A 15548-nucleotide genomic window follows, 5' to 3' on the forward strand; every position below is an offset into this window, starting at 1 on the left:
GCAATTGATGGGCACAGTAGCTGCAATTGATGGGCACAGTGTCAGCAATTGATGGGCACACTGGCAGCAATTGATGGGCACGGTAGTGGCAATTGATGGGTACAGTATCTGTGTTTTATGGCACAGTGGCTGCCCTTGATGGGCACAGTGGCTGCGTTTGATGGCACAGTAGCTGCGTTTGATGGGCACAATGGCTGAAATTTATGTTTTTTTTTTTTGTTTGTTTGGACCCCCCCCCAAATTGTTGAGCACCAGCCGCTACAGATCCCTAGACACCATTTCCAGACTGGGGATTTCATAGACTTTTCTGGTGAGAAAGAACAACCTGCTGAGCCTCCAGCAGAAGAGCTGGCACCAGGGCCAAACATCACTGAGCTCTGCCCAGCACCAACAGCAGCTTCTGCCTTCCTGAAAGAGGAGGCATCCGGCCTTTCTCCTACAACACTGACAGGGACATGGGATTTCCTGCCAGCAGCATCTGTGGAGTTACAAGAAACTGTATACCACAGGGATGCTGGGCAGTCGGCCAAGATCCCCAACAGCATGGCGGAGTGAGTCCAGGCACCCTGTGTTCTCCCCAGCAGCGGGCATGTTCTAGGAGAGAGGCAGAGGTTGGCTGATTGAGTAACGCTCTGTTTGGGACAATGTGTTTGGGGTACTGTGTGGGTATGGGCATTGGGGACTGGACCTGCAGACTAACTTCGAAGTCAACCTGTTTGGGGTCTCCTTCTGTGTTAGTCTTGTGCCGAAAGGGGAGATGTGTGACGGGAGTTACTTTGGGCGGGGGGCTTGTGGAACCTTGGAGAGCCCCAGTCTGATCTGCACTAGTCAGACTACAACCACACTGGAATATTGTGTGTGTGTGTATATATTTGGGGTGTGGCTGTATCCCATTGTTCTATTGTTTGTATCCCATTGTTCTATTGTTTGTGCCTGTCTTGGGAGCAACCTATTATGGGATGTATATGTCTCTGTGGATTAGCTGCGAGACAGTCTACTGATGAGAGGTTTGAATATACCTGTGTTATGCTACTTTGCAGCCAAACAAGTCCTGCCTAGTTCTTGTTTGTAATATGCTGCTATAATATCTAATATCTATATTCAGACTGGGGGAAGCGGTATATGACAAAAGCACTCAAGTGGAGTGTAGGACGTTCCGTTACAGGTGTCAGTAGAGCAGTGGATGGTGTCAGTAGGTATGGTGTATGTGTAGCGCTAAATGATACAATAAATATTAAAATTCATATATCAAAAATTGACATAAATATTGCTATATAAAGCAAGACAATTGTGAAAATTATTCCGTGAAAAATCTCAAACAAATGTGAACCAAATAATGATAATAAGTCCATGTATGACCATAGATGGCCAAAAACATCCACCACGTGTCATGAAATAGTCTGAAACTCAAACATTGAGGTGATGCAAAAAACAAGGTGACTTCTTATGTGCAGTAAAGGAACCCTCCACCGATAAGGATGCAGGCTTACCGGAACAAATGGACTCCATGAAACGTATATCTCATATGAGTCAAACAAGCTTAGAGGCTGATGCCACTTCCAAAGGTGTCTTGAGAGACCATGAATCAACCAATAGGACTTCAGCAGGGATGGATTCCACCAAGCAAAGAATAAACAGTGGCCCCAAATGGCTTGCAACTTGCCCTCAGTGTATTTCAATGGTAGAAGGATGTGAGGAAGGAGAAAGGAGGCACATAGCGTAATTCCGTAAAAAAAAAAAATCTTAAAATTTAATAAGTGATTGCACTTACATTTGAAGAGAAGGTACAGCGCATATAAAAGTATTAAATGAGGCGCCAATGGAGTCCTCTCGACGCGTTTCGTGTCATTACACGTCGTCTGGGGTGTCCCTCCATTGCAGCCCACTCCAATTTATACCCATAATAGCCCCCCTGATGAAAGCCAAGCTCACCCCATGTCTCGGAGCTCCTGCGCGGCTAATTCTGGTATGCGCCAAGATGGCAGAGCGGCGCGCGCTCCATTCCTCTGTATGGTAACGCCACGTGCGCTCCAAGCATCTCTGGGCGCCGGAAGTCTGATGCGGAGACAGTGTCCGCTCCACACCTATATGTGGAGCAAGGATGCCGGCGCTCCAAACGTCGTTATGACGTCGAGGCGCATTACAATCTGAAAAGTCTCCGCACAGCAGACGTGAACTGTGTCCAAAACGATGTATTAGACGGGGAGACAGGCCGGATGTGTAATAGAATACATCACAACCTCAAAGGGAGACTTGGCTAAAATCTCATTAGGGGCGGACATTATACTAAAATCTCACACAAAGTCGGCTTGCAAAACCAAAGTGTGTGTTTATTATTAGTTTATAAATGAAACGTCACAATCAAAACTAAATATTGAAATTACTTATATTAGTGACGCTATAAATAATAAACAGCCGTGTGGGATAAAACCACATTTTATATTTCAATGTTTTTATTAGAGAAAAGAACAGAATAGTCAGCATACATAGGCCAATCATTAAACATTTACAGTTTCCAAATAATAAAAAAAAACAATTCTGTTCATCACACAGTATCAATACCTTGTATAGCGAAAAAAACAAACAAAAATAAAACAAAACCCCTATAGGAGCCTGGATACAGTTAAAAATCAAACACAAAAAGGGTAGAGATCAAGGAGAAATACAGTGTAATACATAACATGAAATCTTTATCAACTTCCCAAGAATATAAAGATCATACAAGATTCCAAGATGACCTAGTATAACTTGGAAACAGATACAGTACATCCAAGCATTATAGAAAGGAGAGAGAGAGAGAGAGAGAGAGAGAGAGAAAGAAAGAAAGAAAGAAAGAAAGAAAGAAAGAAAGAAAGAAAGAAAGAAAGAAAGAAAGAAAGAAAGAAAGAAAGAAAGAAAGAAAGAAAGAGCAGAAGAGTAGAAGAAGAAGAGGGTCTAAAACCACATTTTAATAGAAGGCTGCTAAAAATTATAAACGGGTGTCAGTAGGGCAATGGACTTTGTAAGTAGAGCAGTGGACGATGTCAGTAGGGCAGAGGATGATGTTAGTAGGGAAGTGGACTTCATCAGTAGGGCAATGGATGGTGCAAGTAGGTCAGTGTACTTTGTCAGTATGGTAGTGGACGGTGTCAGTAGAGCAGTGGACGATGTCAGTAGGGAAGTGTACTTTGTCAGTATGGTAGTGGACGGTGTCAGTAGAGCAGTGGACGATGTCAGTAGGGAAGTGTACTTTGTCAGTATGGTAGTGGACGGTGTCAGTAGAGCAGTGGACGATGTCAGTAGCAGGGCTGTGGAGTCGGTAGATAAATGTTCCGACTCCGACTCCTCAGTTTTATGTACTTCCGACTCCGACTCCCCGACTCCTCTGTATTAATATGCGAATGTATTTTATACATTCCTTGAGGGAAAGAAACGCAACCTACCACAGGACTACTGGCTGGGAAGCCAACAGTCTACTGTATTGCACAGTTTAAGCAAAAGACAAACACAATGAAAACAAAGTCTTTTTTATTCTAAAACATGATTTTCCTAGGAGAATCCCATAGTCATGTTTAAAGTTTAAGCTAACAATCGGAGTTTACAAGTTTTTTGTAGCCTAAGCTAAATGACAGCAGTTTTTCCAATGGTTTACAGCTTCAGTCTTGAACTATTGGCCCTCCATTCCCTTCACTTATACAAGTGTCTCACTCTCTAGTCCTGCAAAAAACATATTTACTTATCAGTGAGAGGCTAGGTTACACATGGGCGCTGCGTTCCCTGTAAAAGCAGAACACAACACGATGGAAAGTATAAGTATTGCAGCTCCTAATTGTGCGTTGCGTGCCATATAGTGAAGCACATGAAAAGCATGCTTCTTCACGGTCACTTAACGTGTTCGTTGTGCGGTTACGTGAGGCACTGCATGCATTGGTCTTTATTCTTACAGTAGAGAAGTCATTAATTATAACTTTTTGTGAATTGGGACATTTAAACTTGCTTTTTTTTTTTTTATTCCAATCTAAATTTAGTAGGAGACGGAGTCGGTGCATTGTTTGCCGACTCCGACTCCAGGTACCCAAAATTTCCCCCGACTCCTCGACTCCGACTCCACAGCCCTGGTCAGTAGGGAAGTGGACTTCATCGGAAGAGGGTGTCAGTAGGGCAGTGCACTTTGTCAGTATGGTAGTGGATGGTGTCAGTAGAGCAGTGGACGATGTCAGTAGGGAAGTGGACTTCATCAGTAGAGGGTGTCAGTAGGGCAGTGTACTTTGTCAGTATGGTAGTGGACGGTGTCAGTAGAGCAGTGGACGATGTCAGTAGAGAAGTGAACTTCATCAGTAGAGGGTGTCAGTAGGGTAGTGGACGGTGTCAGTAGAGCAGTGGATGATGTCAGTAGGGAAGTGCACTTCATCGGTAGAGGGTGTCCGTAGGGCAGTGGACATTGTCAGTAGGGCAGAGGATGGTGCAAGTAGGGCAGTGTACTTTGTCAGTATGGCAGTGGATGGTGTCAGTAGAACAGTGGATGGTGTCAGTAGAGCAGTGGACTTTGTCAGTAGAACAGTTGATGGTGACAGTGGGCTAGTGGATGGTGTCTGTGTTTTTTTATTTATTTATTCATTCATTCTGTACAATTTTTTTTTTTTAGCAGCCCTGCTTGGGGGCTTTAGTGAAAAATTTCCCAGCCTCAGGTGCACAGAATGAACAGGAAGAGCTCTGCTCTGCCGTCCTGTTCCTTCAAAAACAGAAGTAGTTTCTTGTGTTATGAATGAACACAGCGAGTTATCGATCACTCATTCAGAAAAAGAAGGGGCTGATATATTCTACATATTTACGCCGTCCCCCCCCCCCCCCTCCATCCTTCACCATTTGCCGAGTCCGTCCAGCTCACCTACATATAATCCTGCAGGTCTGCTCTCCTGCGCGAACCGATGTACCTGTACGTAGGTCCGTGAATGTGAGATTGCGGCGGACTCGATGTCCACCGGCCACCCACGATCGCTGTACACAGAGGCAGAATGGGGATCTGTCATTGTAAACAAGGCAGATGCCCGTTCTGACAGGGGACATGTCAGAGATCTTCTGTTCCCAGTGATCTCTGTCATGTCCCTGGTAGGCAACTCCCCCCCCCTACAGTTAGAACACACCCAGGCAACACATTTAACCCTTTGATCACCCTCTAGTGTTAACCCCTTCCCTGCCCGTGTCATTAATACATTGATCAGTGCATTTTTATAGCACTGATCAATGTAATAATGTCACTGGTTTCCAAAAAGTGTCATTTGAGGTCAGATTTGTTGGCCGCAATCTTGCTAAACATTGCAGATCGCCGCCAGTACCAGTAAAAACAATAAAAAATAAAATAAAAGTCCATAAATTGATCCCGTCGTTTGCAGATGCGATAACCAATCAATATACGCCTATTGCGTTTTTCCTTTTTAACAAAAATATGTAGAATACATATTGACCTAAACTGATGAATAATTATTGTTTTTTTGGATGTGTATTTTAGCAGGAAGTAAAAAAAAAATGTATTTTTTCCAAACTTTTCACTCGTTTTTGTTTTTTTAGCACAAAAAATAAAAACCACAGATGTGATCAACTCTTACCAAAAGAAAGCTCTATTTTGGGGGGGGAAATACATCAATTTTGTTTGGGTACAACAAAGCATGACCATGCAGTAGTTACCCCCAACAGGATGGTTCACCAGTGTTGGGGTCCCTTCATGTCACACAGCCTGGTTTCCCTATTGCCTGAACACAACAAATCCCAGCATGTCCAGGACCCACCCCTCCTCCTCCCCCCCATGCTGACACCGGAGATATCCTCAGTACAGGGAAGTCTCGGTCCTCTCATGCTGTACAATGGTGACAACACAAAGCGAAAACTCAGAAAACTGAGCAACTACAAATCCTTCACAGCCCCGAGCCTTGCTGTAGCCGCAACTGACCAATCACGCGCCCCAAGCCATTACCCCGCCCACTTCAGTTTTGAATGGCGAATGCACATGCGCCCTGTGAGCCGCTCGTCCTTCTGACAGGACTACATCTCCCGGCATGCTCCGGGCGAAGGCGGAAGTTGAAGCGACACTGGAAAGTAGTCAGTTGGACGGGGGTCGGTTGAAAGGGGTTTGTGGGTTCTATAACGAGTCTGTGACCGGAGAGAGAGGTGAGCTGAGAGCGGGGGAGAGGCGAGCATTGTTATGTGAAGGGCTGTTATGGGAGCTCATAGGTGTGCAGTCCATGTGTAGGCCTTACAGCTGTCTGCTGCCATGTATGTGGAGTGTGTGTGTGTGTATATATATATATATATATATATATATATATATATATATATATATATATATATATATATATATATATATATATATATATATATATATATATATATAATCACACACACCTCATATATACACATACATAATACACACACACACACACACTATCTATCTATATTTGTGTGTGTGTATATTATGTATGTGTATATATGAGGTGTGTGTGATTTTTTAATTTATATATATATATATATATATATATATATATATATATATAAATATATATGTGTGCTAGGGGACCTTTTCCCTAGATGTAGGAGCCTGGGCCTGCCAGGATGGTGAGTGTGCGCTCCTTCTCTTGTTTTAATGGGGGTGCCAGCCCCCCTTCTTCTGACCCTCTGGAGGGGTGCCAGCCCCCCCTTCTTCTGACCCTCTGGGGGGAGGGGTGCCAGCCCTTCACCTCCTTGTAGCCCTCTGGGGGGGTATGCTAGCCCCCCCCTTCTTCTGACCCTCTGGGGGGGTGTGCTAGCCCCCCCTTCTTCTGACCCTCTGGGGGGGGGGGGTGTGCCAGCCCTTCACCTCCTTGTAGCCCTCTGGAGGGGTGCCAGCCTCCTTGTAGCCCTCTGGAGGGGTGCCAGCCCACCTCCATTGTTTGCCCCCCGGGAGATGGGGATGTTGAGGCCCTACAGCTAAAGTAGAAAGCCCAACTATTTTCCTCTAGACCAGATCTCACACAAGGCTCTCAAGTTAAAAAAACAAAACCACAATTTTAGCCCATTCACTAGAAGTACTCTGAGCTAAACACCCCACAGAGGTGCTAACTTACCTTACCATATTTTAAGGGTAAGTCCACTTATTGCAAAAAATAAATGCAAATTATTGTAAATAAGCCTGCAAAGCAATGTAGAAGTGGCCCTTGGATGGCGGGTGCAATGCCAGGCTCCTGCACGCCCTTCCTCCAGCTCTTTTCTGCATAGAGGTACAGGCTTTCAGCTGGAGGAAGTGTCAGTGCACTACAGGGGCGCTGATAACCACACTTGTGTTCATTTGAGAACTACAAGTCTCTCTTTTATGGTGAAGTGACTTTTTTTTAAAAGTAAACTTGTTGTTGACCTGCACAGCCTTTACAGAGCGTCAGTCCCATCTGTGCCCCGAACATACTGTGCATGCAAACCATGGCCTCATTCATCCCAATGACTGGTCCCTACTCTATGTGGCCATTGAGAGGAGTACAGACTTCACTGCAAGAATGAATGTGGTCACGTTGCTTGTGTAGTAGGTAGGGCCCAGACTGAACTTTTTTCAAGCAAAGACTGGGGGCTTCCCAGTGAAGTGATTTCACCTTCTTTATTTCTTTAGGACCGACTTGCTTTACCACATTCCACCGGGTCACTGCATATATATGGCCGGGTGGACGTTCAGGAACATCCCTCAGAAAGAGGGGGATCGCACGCAGCCCCGATGCGCTCGTGTCACCCGGATACAGTGCATCTCCAATCGGCAGGAGGGCTCTGTGATTGGCCCTCCTGATCACATGATTGCCGTGTCCAATCACAGCAATCATGAGATGTAAATACAGAGTCGGTTGCTAGACGATCGGCTCTCCTCTCCTCACACAGTTGTCAGAGAGGAGAGCAGATCGCTGCAGCCGGCCGGTGATCAGTGAGTATGAGCTGTTTTTTTTTATACACATTGATCACTGGCCCAATGTCGCCCCATACACGTCTCCCACATATGTAACAGTAAAATCATATGTCCCAATGATCATGCGCACATCTGTACATGATCATCTGCATACATATCTCAGTGACCACAGAAACCAATTATTATACACATAACTGGATTTTTGTATCAGAATAATTTTTTTTTTTTCAAATTTCCTCTTTTTTTGCTTTGTATCTTGACACAGAGAAAATGTATGTATCTATCTCCCCCGGCCAAATCATTATCAGGGGCCGAATATTAGGGTTGCACCAATATAAGATATTGTCCTATTATTTACCACCATACATTGCTTGTATTGGTGAGTGATCCGTGTGCTAAACCTATACATCGAATGTCATCACCTTGTAGATTTTCTGTGAAGGTGAACTTACCCTTTTACGCATTAACATACTTCCTTGGATCTAATATGTGTGGACAGTATAGTCACCTGATCGTGGGGGGTTGTAGAAGTAATGAGGAAGAGGGTATCCAGTTTAAGTTCACTTACAGATTTTCTGTAAAGTTCAACTTACCCTTTAAAGTGGTATTTGAAACAGAACAATAAGTTCTAAGAATTTTTAAGACTATAAGCCCCCCCCCCCCCCCCTGTTATTACACTCCGGTGAGCACTAAGCAGGCGCCAGCAGACCTTTTTCGGCCATGCCCCTTCAGCAGAAGCCGATTGGATGGCTGGCAAACAGCTGCAGTGCACACAGGCGGAATGTCGCCTGGTTTCTATTGAACTGGCCATTGCCGCCCGATATTCAACCTGTGTTACAGGACTTTATAGAAAATCTGGCTAGAGACCCACAAAGGAATCTAGAGATGCCTTGGCACAATCTGATACAAACATATAGCCTTGCAAAAGGTATTGCTTATCTTCACATCGGTGAGGGGGGTTGCAGAAATGTAGGGAAGAAGGGAAAGGGGCAGGGAGTATTGGGGTCCTTTTACACAGGCAGTATACATTCCAATCAGTAGGGGCATCTGCTCACAGGTCCCCTGCTGAGTGGGGCAGATGACATGTCCACTCAGATTATGCATGTCTCATTGTGTTCCTGTCACACCTAATGGCTTCCATGTAGAAGAGTGAAGATCTATAAATGCAGTGTAAGGGACATGCAGGTTTATCTCCCCTACCAAAGTATAATTCTGGCGTCTGGCCTAAATGCTGTAATTGCGGTGCACTTAAAGCGGGGGTTCATCCAAAAATCAACTTTCTGTCACTAGATCCAGCATACTGCTGACATCTGCCGTATGCTGTTTTTTTTTTTGTACTTATCATTTTAGCGGTCTTTCTTCTCCGGCACCGAGCGGTGTATTCTTCCGGGTATAGGCGTTCCTAAATCAAGCGCAGTTGATTGACGGGCATGGATAGCGCGTCACACCTTCCGAAAATAGCCAACGTGACTCTCGGCAATTTACGGCGCCTGCGCAGTCAGCTCTACACGGCAGGCGCAGGCGCCATAAGCAGCCGAGAGTCACGTCGGCTATTTCCGGATGGCGTGATGCGTTATCCAAGCCCGTCAATCAACTGCGCTTGATTTAGGAACGCCTACTCCCCGCAGGATTCCCCGCTCGGAGCCGGAGAAGAAAGACCGCTAAAATAAGTACAAGAAAAAAAAAAATCCAGCATACTGCAGATGTCAGCAGTATGCTGGATCTAGTGACAGAAAGTTGATTTTTGGGTGAACCTCCGCTTTAATGTGAATGAAACAATTTTAATGGAAAGTAAATTTGACTTCAATAAAATCATAAGGCAGCATTATAGCAGGGGTTGACAAATTTGCTTGGAATCTAGGAGCCAGCTAAAAAAGTAAGGAGCCAGAAAACGCGCCCCGTCGCGACGAGCTTGCGCGCAGAAGCGAACACATACATGAGCAGCGACCGCATATGTAAACGGTGTTCAAACCACACATGTAAGGTATCGCCGCGATTGGTAGAGCGAGAGCAATAATTCTAGCGCTAGACCTCCTCTAACTCAAAACATGCAACCTGTAGAGTTTTTTAAACGTCACCTATGGAGATTTTAAAGGGTAAAAGTTTGACGCCATTCCACGAGCGGACGTAATTTTGAAGCGTGACATGTTGGGTATAAATTTACTCGGCGTAACATTATCTTTCATAATATAAAAAAAAAATGGGGATAATTTTACTGTTGTCTTATTTTTTAATTAAAAAAAGTGTAATTTTTTCCCCAAAAAAGTGCGCTTGCAAGACCGCTGCGCAAATACGGCATGACAGAAAGTATTGCAACGATCGCCATTTTATTCTCTAGGGTGTTAGGATAAAAAATATATATAATGTTTGGGGGTTCGAATTAGAGGGAAGAAGATGGCAGTGAAAATAGTGAAAAATTACATTAGAATTGCTGTTTAACTTGTAATGCTTAACTTGTAATACCAACGGCTCACCACCAGATGGTGCCAGCTTTTTTTTTTGCCCCCCCTTCCAAGCCAAGTCGCCAGGACCCTGTTTCTAGTCGCCATGGCGACCTGACGCTCGGGATTTGTCGACCCCTGCATTATAGCGAAAATTAATTTTGAATGGAGGAGAGTAATGACCACCTCCACAAATCTGCATTTTGGAATCTCAGGCAGAATCGCTAAATAATTTGGCCACAATCTCAAATCGCACTACAATTGCAAAACGCAGGTTCTAGTGCCGTTAATTTTCAATGGCACCTAAAGCACTGTTCCCTTTTTGCTGCGATTATCACGGCAAGCTGCAATGCTCAAAGCTTGTCGCCCAAATGAAGCTCCTTGGTCGACCAGCTTCATGCCTTGCGGATTGCAGCGCAATCTATTGTGGCAAGACTGCACTGTGTTTTAGGTACCATTGAAAATTAACGGCAAGTGAACCTGCGTTTTGAGTCTGTGGACAGAATCGCAGTGACTTTGCCGGAGATCCCAAAATGTAAATGGAGCCTTATTCTTAAAATGGATTTCATGATTGCTAGCATTGGCGTGGAAAAAAAATGTTGGTATATGCAGTATGATGAATTATGCTTCGTATACATGGTCAGACTTTTGACCGTGCAAAAGTCCGCCGTGACTCTTGTCGAAGTCCGACGGACAAAAAGAGAACAGGTTCTCTATCTAAACTCTGTCGGACTTCCGACAAAAACAGTCCGATGGAGGCTACACACGGCCGGACTTTCCGAGGGGAAAGTCTGGCCGTGTGTACAAGGCATTAGGATACACAAGTGTTTTCTCAGCATTAACATTAACCTTCCTTTTGATCTGTTTTGGCAGAGTGGTGAGGAGAAGACTGATTTTTCTGGCAGCCTTGTAAAGGTTAGTACTGCATAAACCAGACTATCCTAACAAATACAATTAAGGACTCATTCACAAGTGCATCAATGCCCTGTGTTTATGCTGCATTTCTTCATAAGCTTCATAACTGCCCTTCAACACCTGCTATGAATATTACAATGGTACCCCACAGTGCTGTACACACAGGAGCTGTAGCGTTGGGTCGTGTTGAGCAGCATTTCGCTTTCATCAGTCATAAACGCCCCCATTGGTTTTTAGTGGTAATGCTCTATAACTGCACCTAGAGCATTTATGGGATGTTAGTGAAGCATTTATAAAGTGTTAACTGTGTGTTGAGGGAGAGGCAGCGGAGGCTCCTGTGTCCCAGAACAAACGAACAACAGGACTGCAGTAAGGTAAAGGAAGCTATTTAGCGAAAAAAATGTTTTCCTTTAGTTACCCTTTAAGTCAGAGCACTCCTGTCCCACACCAGTGTTGGCGGACATTGGAGCTGATCTGGAGTACATGAGTAGGGGGGCATGGCAGTGTCTCATTCTTACTGATCCTATCCTGGAAGATACATAGCCATAAGATTTCTCAGACCACCTCTGTCCTCTTCAGCTGATGTACCACAATCACCAGGGGTGGAAGTTGCTGGGCAGGACAACAGGAAGGGGGTGGAGATTGATGGCTGGTATAGGGAGGCGGGGCTGTTCTGCACTCAGTCATGTATTGTACACAGATACTAAAAGAAAAAGTGATGCTTTTAATGAAGCGAACTCACGTTGGTGTAATTATTCTGGCAGAAGGGGTCTTCTCATAACTGGTCTTTCAATTTACAATTCGGGGATGTGGCCTTGGCAAACGCAGTTGCGCTCATTCACATAATGGTCCTGTAAATAAACATTGAGACGCTTTGCTCGCTCCTGCAGTGCATCGCTGGCGCCTGGTTACTAACAGGCCACGGAGCGGCACCAGTTCATGGCCCTGTGGTTGGGTACCTCTGCTCCATATCACTTCCCCTTTAAGCACTTCCAACTAGAAAAACTCTTTCATTGGCATATATCGAGCATTCTTAAAGCTTTTGCAACACTTCATAAACGCAACAAAAACTCGTCATCACTGCTATAGGCATGCATTGCTTCATTCTTCATAATCCACGCATGTGTGGACAAGCCCTTAAAGTATTTCACTTTTGTAATTTAGAAGTATAGCAATGTCTCTAAAGCTTTTGGAGTATGTTTCTCAAGAACTGGAAGTGAATATTTAGATTGTGGTTTAGATTTTCCAGGAATGAGAAACTACATGGATGGTCATAGAGAACTGAAGATCATACAAAGTAGAATGCAGCTGTGTATCCCCTCACTGATTGACACATGAGTTTGATGCTGACGCTGGCAGCCATTTATTTGGTACATTTCGATTTATATGCATCGTTAGATTTGACAGAACTGGATGTTTCGGCTTTATACTTTTGGGTCCTTGTGAAATTAGTTTTTCTTTCCTATCATTGTTGGTGACTAGTGGGTATGTCTAACCCTGGGCGGTGTCGGCTCTGTCTGAGAGTTTTGCAAATGTTTATTTGTATGTCCGAGCGCCAGGGACGCTGTAGTGATTGTGATAGAATAAACTGTTCCATCTGGTCAGAGATCAGCTTTAATCTAAAAGGAGCCGGTCTGAATAGAAATAAGAGAGATGGTTAATTATTGAAGGCGTATGCTGCAGGCTTTCAGCACTGCTTGAAAATAGTTGAAACCTTGCTAAATGCTCGGTTAAAATGACAGCTAACTGTTATTGGGAAATTTTAAAGTGATTGTAAAGCTGCTTTGTTATTTAAGAAAAAAAGTCATGTCATTCTTACCTGCTCTGTGTAATGGTTTTGCACAGAGCAGCTCCGATCCTCCTTGTCTCGGGTTCTCTGTTGGTGCTCGTGGCTCCAATTCTTCAGTGAGTGCCCCTATAGAAAGCTTACAGGCTGCCCTCGAGCCCCTCTTTGCGTGGCCAAAGAACCACGGCATGTGACAGGGAAGGCTGTGTCACATGAGACTTGTAGTTCTACAGCAGCTGCAATGCTGAGGTTGCCTATCCTGCTATACGATAGCTCCGTAGCATAGTGATGATGTGTAGGGAAGCTGCCGCTCCAGGTGAGCACACCTAGGGTAATCACTTGTCCACTCAAGAACCAACGGGTGCCGGCAATGCGCAGGATATGCAAAGGAAGGAATATATGGACAGTCATACTCAAGTCTTAAAAAGACGTGCCCTTTATTGGGTAAAAGAAAAATGCACTACAGGTACCAGCATACAGTGGGAAAAACGGCTGACGCGTTTCACATTGAACTTCAATGCTTAGTCATAGACTTTAGAGTGCGGCTGTCCATATATTCCTTCCTTTGCATAGTGATGATGTGAGTCAGTATCTGCTGGAAAAAGATGTTTGAACAGACTTCTTTGTTCAGAAAATATTCCAAGGACAGAGTCACATTAAACCAAAGAAGGGAAATGTTTCCTGCAAATCGCCTTTAAATGAAACTCCAGAAAATACATATTTGGCATTTATACGGAGACACTGACCCAAAACAAGTATGCTGCAGGTCAAACCAAAATTCCCGATGTGCGTGCATGTTCCAGTCAGTGAGTGGCGTGTTGATTTTTGAAGTCCGCACTGCAGCCAAGCAACTAGCATTTGTATGGTGAGCTTAGCAAGAGCAATGCATATTTGTTATGAGAGGTCTTTAAATATTTTGAGTTGGGTAACATCTATTCCTCCCTTCTCATTTTGCTTCTCTGTAGGTTCTGAAGAGCAAGCTTGTAAGAATCTGGAATCTTAACTAATCTTTGCTATGACAATGGGCACCATCACACTCTAAGAAGCTGACTTCTCACTCTGCACTCTGTCTGGTGTATTTTTTCACTTTTTTGTATCTATATATTCCTATTCAACGCCGGGCATGAATAGTGTAAGTATTAAAATGTGTCTGATCGCTTTGCTGAATAAGATGGGTATGTAGAAACATATCAGTTCCTTTAATGCAGTGGTTCTCAACCTGGGGGTCGGGACCCCCTTGGGGGTCAAATGATGGTTAGCCAGGGGTCACCATATCCTGGGCTGTTCCTGAAGCCCACACTGCTCTCCCAGCCTTTTTGCAGCCACCCAGAAGGGCTGTCCCTGGAGCCTGTGGACACCCAGCTAGGCCACTTTTGCACCCGCCCATTCAGTTCACGGCATGGCTTGGGGGCAGAGACTAGAGGTCAGCTTACTGGTGAGGAATGTGAAGTGGGAGGGGCTGGAGGAGACCCTATCTTTTGATTTCGGTATAGGTGTCACTGCTACGAAACACCACAAAGTCGCAGACACAGTGAGTAACACTACCTGTGATTATAGTTGCCATTAAAAGTCCCCACTACAGTTCTCAGATCAGCAGGTGACCTTGATCAAGAGCACCTAAGTTGGCTGATCAGAACTCCCCCCAACATTGCCACTTATCCCAACTCCCCGCCAGCACTGCCACTCGTCCCTTTTCCCCCACCCTCCACCAAGGAGTAAGAGAAGGAATAATGTAAGGGAGAGGAAAAAAGAGGGGGGAGCAACAAAGAAAAAGGGAGAGAAAGAACAAGAAATACGGTTAGAGAGAGGGATGGGGGAAAAAAAACAAGAAATTAGGATAGAGAGAGATAAAAGGGAAAGTAAGGAGAACAAAGAGAAAGAGTGGTACATCCTAAAATGTACCAGAAGGGGTTTTAATACTGTACGAGTGGAAGGGACTCAGGGAGCGCTAAATGTCCATGGGTTGGGGGCGCAAATTCCTTTTCTTGCCTTGGGTGCTGACAACCCACGCTTCGAAAATAATTTTACTGTTGGGGGTCCCCACAACTTGGAAAATTTTATCAAGGGGTCACGGCACTAGAAAGGTTGAGAACCACTGCTTTAATGCATCATAGTTACACCTACACATGGACCTAAAGTGTATGGTCTGCACAACCTATTTCATTGGAAGTCGCTGCCACAGAAATGTGTATATTTACAATGCTGGAATAGCAGTGTAAGTAAGGTTTATTCCATTTATTGTGTGTCCTGCATGTGATGCAGTTATTATAAAAGATGGGATGCAAAATTTGCTCAGCCCCCTAAGTAGTGTCTGTTTCTAATGAGAACTCAGCGTTTATAACAGAGGTGTGGGCAGAGAGAATGGTAGGGATTTACAAAGTTCTTAGCAGTAACAGTTTTGAACACTTTAGCAAGGGTCCCTTTAACCACCTCTAGAACGCTGTATAGTGAGGCAGAAAAAAAAAAAAAAAATGGTGGTGGAAATGTTGTCTATATTAACAACATTGCAAAA

General features: G+C 44.4%; 1 protein-coding gene across 1 annotated transcript in view; it reads left to right on the forward strand.

Annotated features, from left to right (window-relative positions):
• The first annotated feature begins 11608 nt into the window (after positions 1-11608).
• The window catches only part of RNF4 (ring finger protein 4), a 28537-nt gene continuing 24597 nt past the window's right edge, over positions 11609-15548 (forward strand). The window contains exons 1-2 of the mRNA XM_040335306.1: positions 11609-11624; positions 14002-14019. The gene's annotated coding sequence lies outside the window, so the exon portion shown is untranslated. The remainder of the gene's footprint in view (positions 11625-14001; positions 14020-15548) is intronic.

Source organism: Rana temporaria, chromosome 1 (assembly GCF_905171775.1).
Source record: "Rana temporaria chromosome 1, aRanTem1.1, whole genome shotgun sequence".
Classification (NCBI taxonomy): domain Eukaryota; kingdom Metazoa; phylum Chordata; class Amphibia; order Anura; family Ranidae; genus Rana; species Rana temporaria.